General features: G+C 49.0%; 1 protein-coding gene across 1 annotated transcript in view; it reads left to right on the top strand.

The window, feature by feature from the left end:
- The first annotated feature begins 213 nt into the window (after positions 1 to 213).
- The window catches only part of RAI2 (retinoic acid induced 2), a 35,621-nt gene continuing 24,653 nt past the window's right edge, over positions 214 to 11,181 (top strand). The window contains exon 1 of the mRNA XM_040532677.1: positions 214 to 317. The gene's annotated coding sequence lies outside the window, so the exon portion shown is untranslated. The remainder of the gene's footprint in view (positions 318 to 11,181) is intronic.

Here is an 11,181-nt window from a genome sequence, read left to right as displayed (position 1 = left end):
CCTCCCCGCTCCCCGTCAGCGGCTAGCCCCGCCCACCCCGCGCGGAGCCCCGCCCACCCCTCGCGGAGCCCCGCCCACTCTGCCTTTAGCCCCGCCCCCCGCGGCCGGCCCCGCCCCGCCCCGCCCCGCCCGGCCCGCGGGGGAGCGTGTCGGGACGCGGTGCCGGCGGCCGGGCCGGGCCGGGCCGGGCCGGGCGGGGCGGGCGGAGGCGGAGGCGGAGGCGGGCGGCGGCTGCGCCCTGGCCGCGGCGGCTCCAGCGGGGCCGCGGGGCGCGGAGCCCGGCCGGGGGCTCCCGCAGCCTGCAGCGGCGGCCGGAGGTAGGTGCGGGGCGGCGGCGGCGGGGCGGGCGGCGGCGCGGGCGCTCCGGGGGTCCCGCTCCCCGTCGTCCCCCCGCTTTGTGGCGCCCCCGGGAGCGGCGGGCGGCGGCTCCGGGCCGCGAGCATTGTTCCCGGCGGCGCCGCGGCTTTGTGCCGGGCTGCGGGGCGTCCCGGCCGGCGGTGACAGCGGGGGACGAGCCCCCGGGGCCGGGCAGAGCCCCGCGGAGCGGTGCGCGGCGCCCGGCGGCGGGGCCGTGCCGGGGAGGAGCGGGCAGGGCTCGCCCCCGGGTCCCGCAGGTATTTTCCGTCTCAGCTCTACGAGCAAACGTTGTTATTGCATTATTATTATTATCGTCATTTTTTTTTTTTTCCGCGGGGACCTTCCACGTCGTTTATCGCTGGCAAATGGACTGAGCATTTGGAGTGGAGGGTTCCTCGCGAATGCGCCGCTGATCGGAGTGTCCTGGGCACGCCGTTAGCATCGGGTGGAAAATCAGCGCGATCCCCTTTTTTTTTTTTTGCCTTTTTTTTCTCTTTTTTTTTTTTTTTTTTTCCCTCCCGGTATGTAGATTTGGAAAAGCCTTCCCTGCCTGCCGCGACTCCGCCGGCGGCCCTGATCAATCCGCTATAAGGTACAGCGCCCGCTGCCCTGCGCAGCCCTGCGCTACCCCATCTACGCACCCTCGCTCCGCTGTCCTTGGGGCCGCCGAGCTCTTTGGTGGCGTTTCCGCGACCAGCTCCGGCAGCCGGACTCTGGTCGAGCCACTAAAATCCCCTTCACCTTGAGATACGGCTTTGGAGAGGGGACGACCGCTCGCATCGACTCGAGGGCGATGCTGGGCTTCTGCCCCCACCGAAACCCCAGAGGGGCTCCAGCAGCGAGAGCTGCCCGGGGCTGGCCAGGAGCTGCAGCGGGGATGGCTTTGGCAGGGTGCCGGTGGCTTCCCACCGCAGGTACGAGCGGTGGGTCGCCTTATGGAGCAGGTAGCACCGGGCACCCCGCCGCTTCAGCGGCCGTGGAAACTCGCAGCCAAGCTGAGCAGAGCAGAGCCAAGCCTGCAGCAGTGCGAATTGCAGGGGAAAAAAAAATGCACCCGCCCGTAACAAAGGCGGTTGGCTGCTCTCCTGCTTGAGGAACTCATTTCTCGAAAAAAATCCGGCTTCTGGTTCTGCTTCTGCTGCGGATTGGCAGCAGGGCTTAGGGAAAGCTTTAAAGTTGCCCTGCCTCCTCTCCCCTCCTCTCTGCCCGTGGCCCACGGGGGGCTTGGCTCACCTGGGGGGCACAGCTGGAAGCTGCCTGAGCTGGTGGCAACCAGCGTCAGCAGCCCCTGACCCTGTCCCTCTCCTAACCCAGCTGTCCTGAGCTGCTAATGCCATCACTTTGCCACCCTCGTGTCAGTGAGGATGGGCTGAGTGCCACCGGCTCTCCGGGACGGGGTCGGTCTGTCGCCTGAGGTTTGGAGCATCCCCAGCGTGCCAGAGGCCTGGCATGATTTGGAAATGCAGATCGTGGCTGGAGGGTGAATCCTAGCAGTGCCACAGGGAAGTGGCCAGAAAATGGCACCTCGGGCGGCGCTGCGCAGCCAGCTGTGTGCGAGTCGACAGCGAGTCGAGGTGGGAGGGTGCAGCTCCCTTGGCGTAACAACGGGATTCTTATTTTAGCGTGGAAGACGGCCAAAGATAAGGAGTGGTTGTCATCCGGCTGCTCGGAGGACTTGCAACAAAAAAATAAGGCTTTGTAGAAATAGAAATGTTTTCGTGTAGGTCGTTTAAAAAAAGAAGAAACAACAAAAAACAGATAACCTTGCGAGTGATGGACTCGCCACATCAAGCTGGCAGTACAAGATTTCTCCCATAAAAACCAGGATGATTCTAATTAAGCCCAGACCCCCTCAAGTGACACATGGCTTTATTTATTTCAGATGTTTCTAGGTCCTAGAGATGGGGCCAAATGTGAAGAGTTTGATGTGGCAGAGAGTTTAACCCCAATTACTTCTACATAAATCACGTGATTGTTACGGTAGCCAAGTACACGTGATGGGTGCCCCAGAGCTACCGAGTCAAAAAAAGGTATATACCTACTTAAAAATTGCCATTTAAAAACCTTTACTACAGTAATCACCTTTGCTACACCTGAGCCTACTCGTTTGCTGTGGCAGCCCTGCTTGGTCCTTCGAGAGCCTCTGAGGCTGGCGGGTGGGCTGGATCTCTGCGGGCAGGAGGATGCGCGTGCCCGCCGGCCTGCGTGCACCACAGGCAGCTGAAATGGTGGCTTTGCAGAGCCGGCAGCCAGGGAAAGGGAAGCAAAATGGGAGCTGACAAACGTTCTCCTTGCAAAACTGGGGTGGATAAATGATTTATGGGAGTGCTCACTTTTTTTATTTTGAGCGGAAGGAGTCGGGTGAGGATGCGTGGTGCCAGCCGTGAATTGCTTTGTTTTGAGGTCGGGATGTGCTGGGTCACGCCTCCAGAAACGGCATCTACAGAGTAACAGTACAGCAAATATTTCGTAGCCTTGCTTAGACTCCATATACTATCTTTTGTTTTTCTTTTGTTCAAAGCCCTTCTTCTTAGTTGTCCCAGAAGACTCCAGATTTCCAAAAGGAGGCAGCTTTATGAGAAGTCCTAGGCTACAAAGGAGCATCGCTAACCTTTCTCAGGTCTCAGGAGTTTCCATTCCTGATTTTTTCCAGTGTTGTCCATCCTTCCCAGGGCACTAAACAACTCAGTATCTTGGCTGCTTTGCAGAGGAGACGCTTCGTCAAGTGATGTAGTGCTGCCCGTTAGCTGTGGCTTTCTCTGTTTTATAAGTAGATCTATCCAGGCTGTCCTGTAATGTACAGCAGCCACGTAGTGAGGCTGTAGTATGGGCTGGGTGAGTTTACGGGATTGCATCCGTGGGATTTGGTGATATGGGAAGAGAAAGGTGGGAGCAGTGGAAGGCAGACCAGTGCATGGACAAGTGGCTTGGGGATGCTCTGCTGCTCCACGTTCAAGGGCTGGCACTGAGTGCAAGTAGCTGGAGCCTGCTATTTCTGTGATGTTTTTGTTGGGTGGTTAATAGGGTACATAGATGTTTGAAAATGCTTCTCTGAGGCTTTGCATTTACGGTTGAGTGCTCTCAAGAGGCAACCCAAGAGCCTGGAACAGGCCTCTTGTCCTTTTCACCCTCCAGAGAATGGTGCCTGTTGGCTTTGAGAAGGAGATTTTGGGGTTTCACTCCCGCCTCTCTCACAGCAAGGTCAAAGATCTCAAACAAGTCCTCCCAGGACTGACCACGTCCATGGCTTCTCCTCCAAGTCTGGAGTAGGGCATTACTGAACTGAGGCAGTGTCGCAGAAGTGCTTCAATTTGTCATGTCCTTATTATCTTGCTATTATCTCTGAGCTGGCACTTGGGGGTGAACCCTAACGGGCTGAAGAGGAGAAGGAAGTTCACCTCTCCACCTCTCTGAGCCTTGGTGCGGCTGCTGAGGGCAGGCACCCCCTGGACATCCGAGGGTGTAGCTCCCCATTCAGGTAGTGCAGGCTGGCTTTGGAGAGCATTCTCTCCTCCAACACCTGTGTTTGCTTCAACCTTTTCATTATGTTTCTGCCTTTATTGTGACATGGAAACAAAGAGGCCGGAGAAACGCGGTGGCTACCAGGAGGGCCAGGAGAACAATGGCTCTCATGTGCTCTGGCAGGCTGTTCCTCACAGCAAAGCCAGGTTATTTGGAGGAGTGCAGGTCTTGCATTCCAGCGAAAAATAATTCATTAACGGCCAGAGAATAATCACTTCGCTCCAAAAAGGCGCTCCAGCTGCATTGCACCAACTGTTCTTTTTCAGCCTCTGAATCCTTAATGACAGTAGTAGCTAATTTCTCTTTTCTGTGTTTTTCTAACTGCAGTGTCCTATTTTCTCCGAGTTTATTGAGAAAATAATAGAAGTCATTACATAGCTACTTGTCACCTTTCAGAGAAGAAAACTTCTCCCTGGTTGAATGGCCAAGTTAGTTATTTGGTGACTGACTGGAACAATAGCAACTTTTTGTAGCTCATCAGTTATTCATCTATGCTTAGTGAATAAACTAATTAGCTAGAGGAGCATTACTTAACTTACAGTCTGTGAATATCAGAAGATGGTGAATAAAACAGTTGCAAACAGTATAACGATTGCACGTGTGAATTCTGTTGCATGCCAGCAGAAAAGACAGAATGCAGGGTCAGGAGTGGCAAAGTGAGAGATGTGTATTCATTATAAATTTTTTTTAATGTTTGATCACCTTTGAAAGCTTAAGTGACAATACTGCATGAAATGGGCCTTGTTTTCCTTTTTTAAAAAAAAAAAAAAAAAGAATTAGGTTGTACTTTGGTTGAAGGAAAGATACCGAGGAGTGTTGAACTGAATAGTGCAAAAGGTCAATGAGAATAGAAATGTGGAAAGCTAAGTAAAATGTATTTTTGTGTATGCATGATGCACATCTTTCTGGTGGCTGGTGATGGATCACTTGCTGCAGAGCTGGATTCGCACAAGGCCACTGCAATGCAAACAGGAAGGGCAACACATTGTTTTTTTTAATCAGGATTTTCCTAACCAAGCAGTCAGGCATCACCAGCAGAATAATAGATGTCCTCATCTCTGGCCTTGGTGGTGGGGCTGGAGATGGGAAGGCAGCTGTGTCCTGCAGCGAGGTGGGAAGAGGACTGCTGCCCTGCGGTGAGTCAGGCCTCACCTGGGCTGGGCCTTGCTCTCCGGGCTGCGGGACACTGAGGGAATGCCAGGAGCCAGTAGGAACTTATGTACAAAATACACCTTATTGGGTTTTGGTTTTGTTGTTTTAAATCTTGTGTACTTTTCAGGGAAGAAGAAGAGAATTACCATGCCTTGTTTGGAAGAATCTTGTTACTGTCTTGTGCAACTCTCTTTGGGGTCCTCAAAGAAAGTTATGGCAGGGACCAAGTCCTGTTTAAGATGCCTGACTTCTGGGGGGAGAACTTTCCAGAAGTCCCACTGGAAAGCAGTTGGATCACAGGGCTCCACGAGAAAGATTAACGTGGGTCTGCAGCCCTGGGGGGTCTTCTAGTGGGACAGCAAAGGCTACTCTCTACCTAGGGTAGAGCATGTGGTGCATAGATGCGTGTACATGGGCACATAGTTCCACACAAACTCGTGTTAGCCTGTCCTAGAAGGACCAAAGGCAGAGAAGATCCTTGCTGTTGTAGCCTTGAGGTGCTGTTAACTCATCTCCAGTCTCTGGAGGCGGTGTGGATGGGGTTATCTTTCTCCGTTTTGGTACGGGAGGACCTCTGTGGTGAGGGTGGATTCACAAGGCTTCTGTCACAGGAGAAAATGGGTTCCTTGTTAACAGCTCCCCTGCACTGGGTGTGCAGGGTGCATTGGAAGGTGGTGTTCTGTGATGGGGCTGGTGGTGCCAAGCTCAGTATCTCATATCTCACCCAGGCATTTTACCTAAACAGCTGTTCAGCTTAATGAAGACTGCTTGGCCAAGCTCCAGTTGCGCTGGAGCTGAAGTGATGCTGGTAGGTGGAAGAAAGCGGTGGTGAGGAGTTGCATCCCCGCTCACTGAGGGAACACATCAGCCTTTGGTTTGGGTTTGCCATGTAGATCCTTAATTTATCTTTTTCAGATGCTCAATTAGCAGCTGTGGGTCCTTCCCATATGTGTCTAGCTGTGAAGCCATTGCGTTTTAGGATACGTTCTGGCTGTCACCGTAACTTCCTGTCTTCTAAAGCGGATCATTAAAATTGATGGCCCTAAGCGCTGTTAAATGTCACAGAAAAGAAAGTGAAAGCAGAGCACGGCTGCTTGCCACGATCTTCACATTCATAGCGTGCAACCACAGAGCCGACAACGTCCTGGAGCGACTTAGCACGGCCTCCCAGCCCCCATCCAAAAGGCAGCTGACCCCAAAACAGTTCAGTCAGAAGCCCAGGTGAATGTCTTTGATCAGGAACAGGCTCCCGGGCATCTTAGCCATGCTGTGGTTGCTGGAGAGGCTGGTCAACACTCCTGCTTCCTGTTTGCTTTCTGGTGGAACTGAAGAGCTCTTGGCTTTGAAGCACAAAGGTCCAAATATTTTAGGACCCGGTGCTTCTGAAACTGCTTTTCTTGGGGAGAGGTGCCATTGAACTTCGAGGAGCTGAGGTTCTCAAGTGAGCGGCCTCTCCTTTTTGAAAAGGAAGGGGGTGTTTCTATTAGAGTTTCCTGTTTGTAACTTTGGTTACAGAATACGAAGTGGTCAGAGGTGGGAGAGCTACTGTGTAGGTCAGCGTTATCTTTTTGTCTTTTCATATTTGTGTATGTGGTGCACGTATACGGATTATTTTCATATTTATATTATTTAAATGTTTTGATTTGTGCAGCCAAATTTTGCGGTTCTATTTAAGGCTGCTGTTTTAAGGAAGTCTAAGTAAGGTTTCCTGTCAGGAGTGGCTTAGATATAGCTGATCCTGCTGTGGCGCAGAAGGATGGCTCAGCCAACTTCTCAAGGTCCTTTTTGGGTCCTTTTCTATGGTTCTAGGCAGTTATCAAACAAAAAAGAAATTCACAGTAAGTTGTGCCAGTTATGCTGACATGATTTTGCTATAGCATTTAACATGGATGCTTGTTTGCAAAGGAAATAATAGCTAATTGTGGCATAGTTACTGCTGCTGACTTTGACAAACGTTTCTTAAAATTACAGAGGAAAACAACTGATGTTACATTTTTAGACTAACATCATGATATGGCTATGATTAATTTTTCCAGGAGCTGTGTGGTTTTTATATCTGCTTAAGTGTATTAACATTTTAAAAGGTCAAAGGTAAGCTTTAAAATGGATGCCAAATTAAGATGGATGGCAGGAAAATGACATTTAGTTCTTGTTACTGCATATTGTTTGAATTTGACCAAAGGCAAAAACAAAACAAAGAACAACCCTCCCCCCATCCATCCATCCAGATGGACAGACAGACACCCACCACCTGACTTCCCAGCGTACCTGCCCCTGGAAAGCTTTATTGGTGTAGGCAAATCCTTACCCTGACAAAATCAGTAGTTGAATGTCTTCATTTCCAGAGAGTTGAAGTACCCCTGTGCAAAGTCTCTCATTTAACTAAAGTGAGTGGGCTCTAAATAAATCTAGCTGAAATATTTATATTGGGAAAATACAGCTCATGTGAACCATAACCATGCTATCGTTTCCTGCCCTTGCTGTGTTTGAGATGACAGTTTCACCAGGGAAAGGACTGTGCCTTCATGTGTATCCATGCAGCTCCTGGCACATGGAGTCCTTCCAAAAACAAAAACCAGATTACAGTGGGAATGGCTTTCAGCGGGACCCACAGGAGGGCACAGCTGACAGCAGGGCAGAAGAGGAGCTGCTCTCCAAACACACCGGTGCTCAGCAGCCTTGATTTTTGGAGAAAAAACTTGATGGAAGGACAGAATCTGATTCATGTCCATCACTTCCGCTCTTGTCCTGAAATTAGGATTAGGACCTAGGCTGCAATGCACTGTGTCTTGGGAATTACAACCACCCTGAGGGACCCAGTGCCTGTTTTTGTTATTCCCCAAGGCACGTTCACTCCCATCACTACGTGGCACTTGCTAGCCCAAGGTTATCAGAGTGGAGAAAAGGAAAAAAGGAAACCAAAATGTCTTCCCATCATTCTTCCCGCTGGTGCTGGTGGTTCGTCAGCCAGGCAGCAGCCACGGCGGGTGCTGCCTCAGCCCTGCATGCTGTCCTGGAGAGATGTGGCTGAGGTTAGGCGAAGGAATGGTCAAATCCCCTTCCCCCCCCCCCCCCCCCCCCTTTTTTTTTTACCCTCCCAAATAGTAAGTATTCCTAAGCATCTGTTTCAGGGTGCTGAAAATGTTTGTCCAAGGTTCTGGCCCAAAAAGATAAATAAAAAGGGGAAAAAATGTAAAATGTTCAAGTGCTTTGTTCCAGGGTGAAAATGTATTTTCATTTCAAGCTGAATTGATTCCTTCAAGGCCTTGCTACCCTCTGAGTGGAGCAAACAAAACACTTCTATTTTTTCATTTTACCAAGAAAAAAAAAATAGTTCTTCGATTGCTCAACTCAAACATTTCTTTTTTTTTTTTTTCCTCAGCCAGCCTGGCCACCGTAGCAAACAATTTCATTATTTGCATAGCTCTAATTGCAGTGATTAAACAAACACAGCAAATGCTGACCCTTCACAGAGCCTCATCACAACCCCACGGCCGACTTAGCCCGTATTTTTTCATCAGAGAGGGAGACTGGAATGGTTTTGTGTTAGACTGAAAAGAAATTACCAACATTTTTTTTTTTTTTAATCCAAACTGTTACACTGTTGGTTTAGAGCAAGAATAATTTCACTCAATCTCTTGCTAGCAGTTTCAGGGGTATCACCACAGCATGAACCTGATACAGTTTAAAAGAAATCAGGTTTCAAATATCTTGTTCGTGTGTTACTCCCGAGTTGCAGCCTTTGCTGCTGCTATTAGAATTAACGCGTAGGATTGATATTCTGCTAGCAATACTGATGTTAACATGAAGCACTCAGAAACAAACATATCCACTTTTATTTTTCATTGTGAAGATGTCAGGTGCCCTAATACAGGGCTAAGTAAAATCTTATCTGGCTGCAGTTCCATCAAATAGGAGCAAACAAATTTTTGGACATTTTTTAATGACATTTATTTATAGCAGGTAGAGCACAGGCGGCTGCTATTTCTCAGCATGCTGGAAGAATGTTCTCCAGATGGTGCTTACTGTTTATGCTTTTATTCAGTTCACTTGAACACAGCAGCACTCTACACAAAACATGGAAAATTGGAAAATAAAAACAATTATTTTTTTACAAAGTGCCATGTTATTTGCTGAAATGTCTTATTTGACCGATGAGAGATGCTTCAGGGCAGCACGGGGGATCACGCCTTTCACACAAACACTCACCCACATCACCAAATGGGTAACAGGCTAGAGGGGGAGCCGCTGTTCTCCCCCAAAAGGTGGGTTCTGGCATGGCCCTGTATTTGTGCCTGTCCTGCCTCCCCTTCCCACAGGGAGGTGAGTAAATTTAGGAAAGGGGTTGTCGCCGCACTGCTGTGGTTGTGTTTTCTCAGCCCAGGGTGGGAGAGAGGTGAGATGAAGCCGTCTCTGAGCCCTGGTTGTGCCATCATTTCCATCGGCTTCCAATCTCTGCAAAAAAAATAAAGTAATAAGGCCTTTGCTGGTCCATATGAAAGCAATAACAAAACTCAGAACTGACATCTGAAAGGACCAGCCTGGTCCATGCTTTCTGCTTGTTACCGTGGTGAAAGCGTATATCCACATACCATCCCGTGGTGGGCATGCTCTTGTGGTCTGTGTTACATGGCTCCTACAGGGCTGCTTGCACTGAACATTTTTTAGACTGGAAGTTGTAAATAAAAGAACCTGGAATCTTTTTTTTTTTTTTTTTCCTTAATAATACTTGGAATGGTTTTCAATTTCTTAAAAAAAAAATGCTCAAAGTGACTTCCAACAAGCAAGAGGAAAAAAAAAAAAAGCCTGCCATCAACTATTTCTGGCTTCTTTTAACAAACAGAACAAAAACCCAACAACAGTCTCATAGCACTTCAGGACTGTTTTTCAACTAGCAACAACCCTATCCTGTTTAAACTTTCAATTTGGACACGATTATTATTTCTTTGTAAATACACGCCTTCAGTTTCCTTCAAAATACAGTTTGAAGCCAGCAATACTTTTAGTAAAATTGGGCTACAAGAAATGAATGTATAAGCTGTTGTTCAACCGGTTTTCAGGATTTCTTAGCTTAATGGTGGGGCAGTGCTGCACGGTACTTCGATTTCTCTCTTGCCTGTTACCCAAGAGACAGCCCTTTTCCAACCCGAATTCTTGCTACATCAGCTACATGCTGTTTATCTTCCCTTGCTCCCTTGGCAGTTATTATTTCTTAATGTGTTAATTGTAGTTCCTGGACCCCAGTGTGTGAGCATGTGTAATGCTCGCTGTAATGATGTGGACGTGTTCTGTAGTTCCTGGAATTGCAGAGAGAAAACGTTATATACGTCCTGGGCACAGGGCATCCAGTAAGGGAAACCAATTACAAGAATTCAAACAGCATAAAAGGAATAAAATGGGTAATTGGGAGGAGTACGCATTGGGTCTTTTTTTTTTGTTGCTTATTCAATTATGATTCCTCCTAGTGCTCTCGCTTTGTGTGATATATATTTTTTTTAATTAAAACTTGAATTATGTCACTTGCTTTCCACCTTTTAACAATATTTCACTGTAAATTCATTCCTAATAGCAAGTAGTCAGGGGTAAGGAATGGCTTTGCTGAACGATGGGGACTGTTAATTATTAAAAAGAAACCTATGGATTTAAAACAAATTAGAACTCATTAAACCTAGGTCTGCTTCCACACAGACCAGCTGACATGAAAAAGCACATCCACGGGCATGGAAAATCTCCCTTTTTAGCTGACGCATCCCTCATAGAGGTGCGCCTGTGCTGGCAGGGGGTCTGTTTGCTATTTTGGCTCATGTCAGAGATCCCGATCTCTGACCTCAGTTCACAACCTATGTCTCTCCTGCATCGTTCCCATTTTCCTTCCAGCTCTCGTGTTAGGCTCAGGGCCACCCAAGGCCATGCACAGAGCAGCCCCACCTTGCTCCTGGAGGTGCTACTGGCCACCAGCAGCTGCAGCCCCCTGGGCTGGCTGTGTGGGTGACCTGGGCCCTGAGCGGTCTGGGTTGGACTGGCTGCTCTGGGTTTAGCAAAAGGGGAAACACAGGAAAGCTCCATTTCTCTTTCTTTCATTCTTTTGGAGAGGAGGGAGATGTTTGACTTCTACCATGGGGCACTCTTGCCATGACCATGCCAACGGAG

Source organism: Cygnus olor, chromosome 1 (assembly GCF_009769625.2).
Source record: "Cygnus olor isolate bCygOlo1 chromosome 1, bCygOlo1.pri.v2, whole genome shotgun sequence".
NCBI lineage: Eukaryota > Metazoa > Chordata > Aves > Anseriformes > Anatidae > Cygnus > Cygnus olor.
The sequence above is the reverse complement of the archived record's forward strand: the minus strand, read 5'-3'. Positions and strand labels throughout refer to the sequence as shown.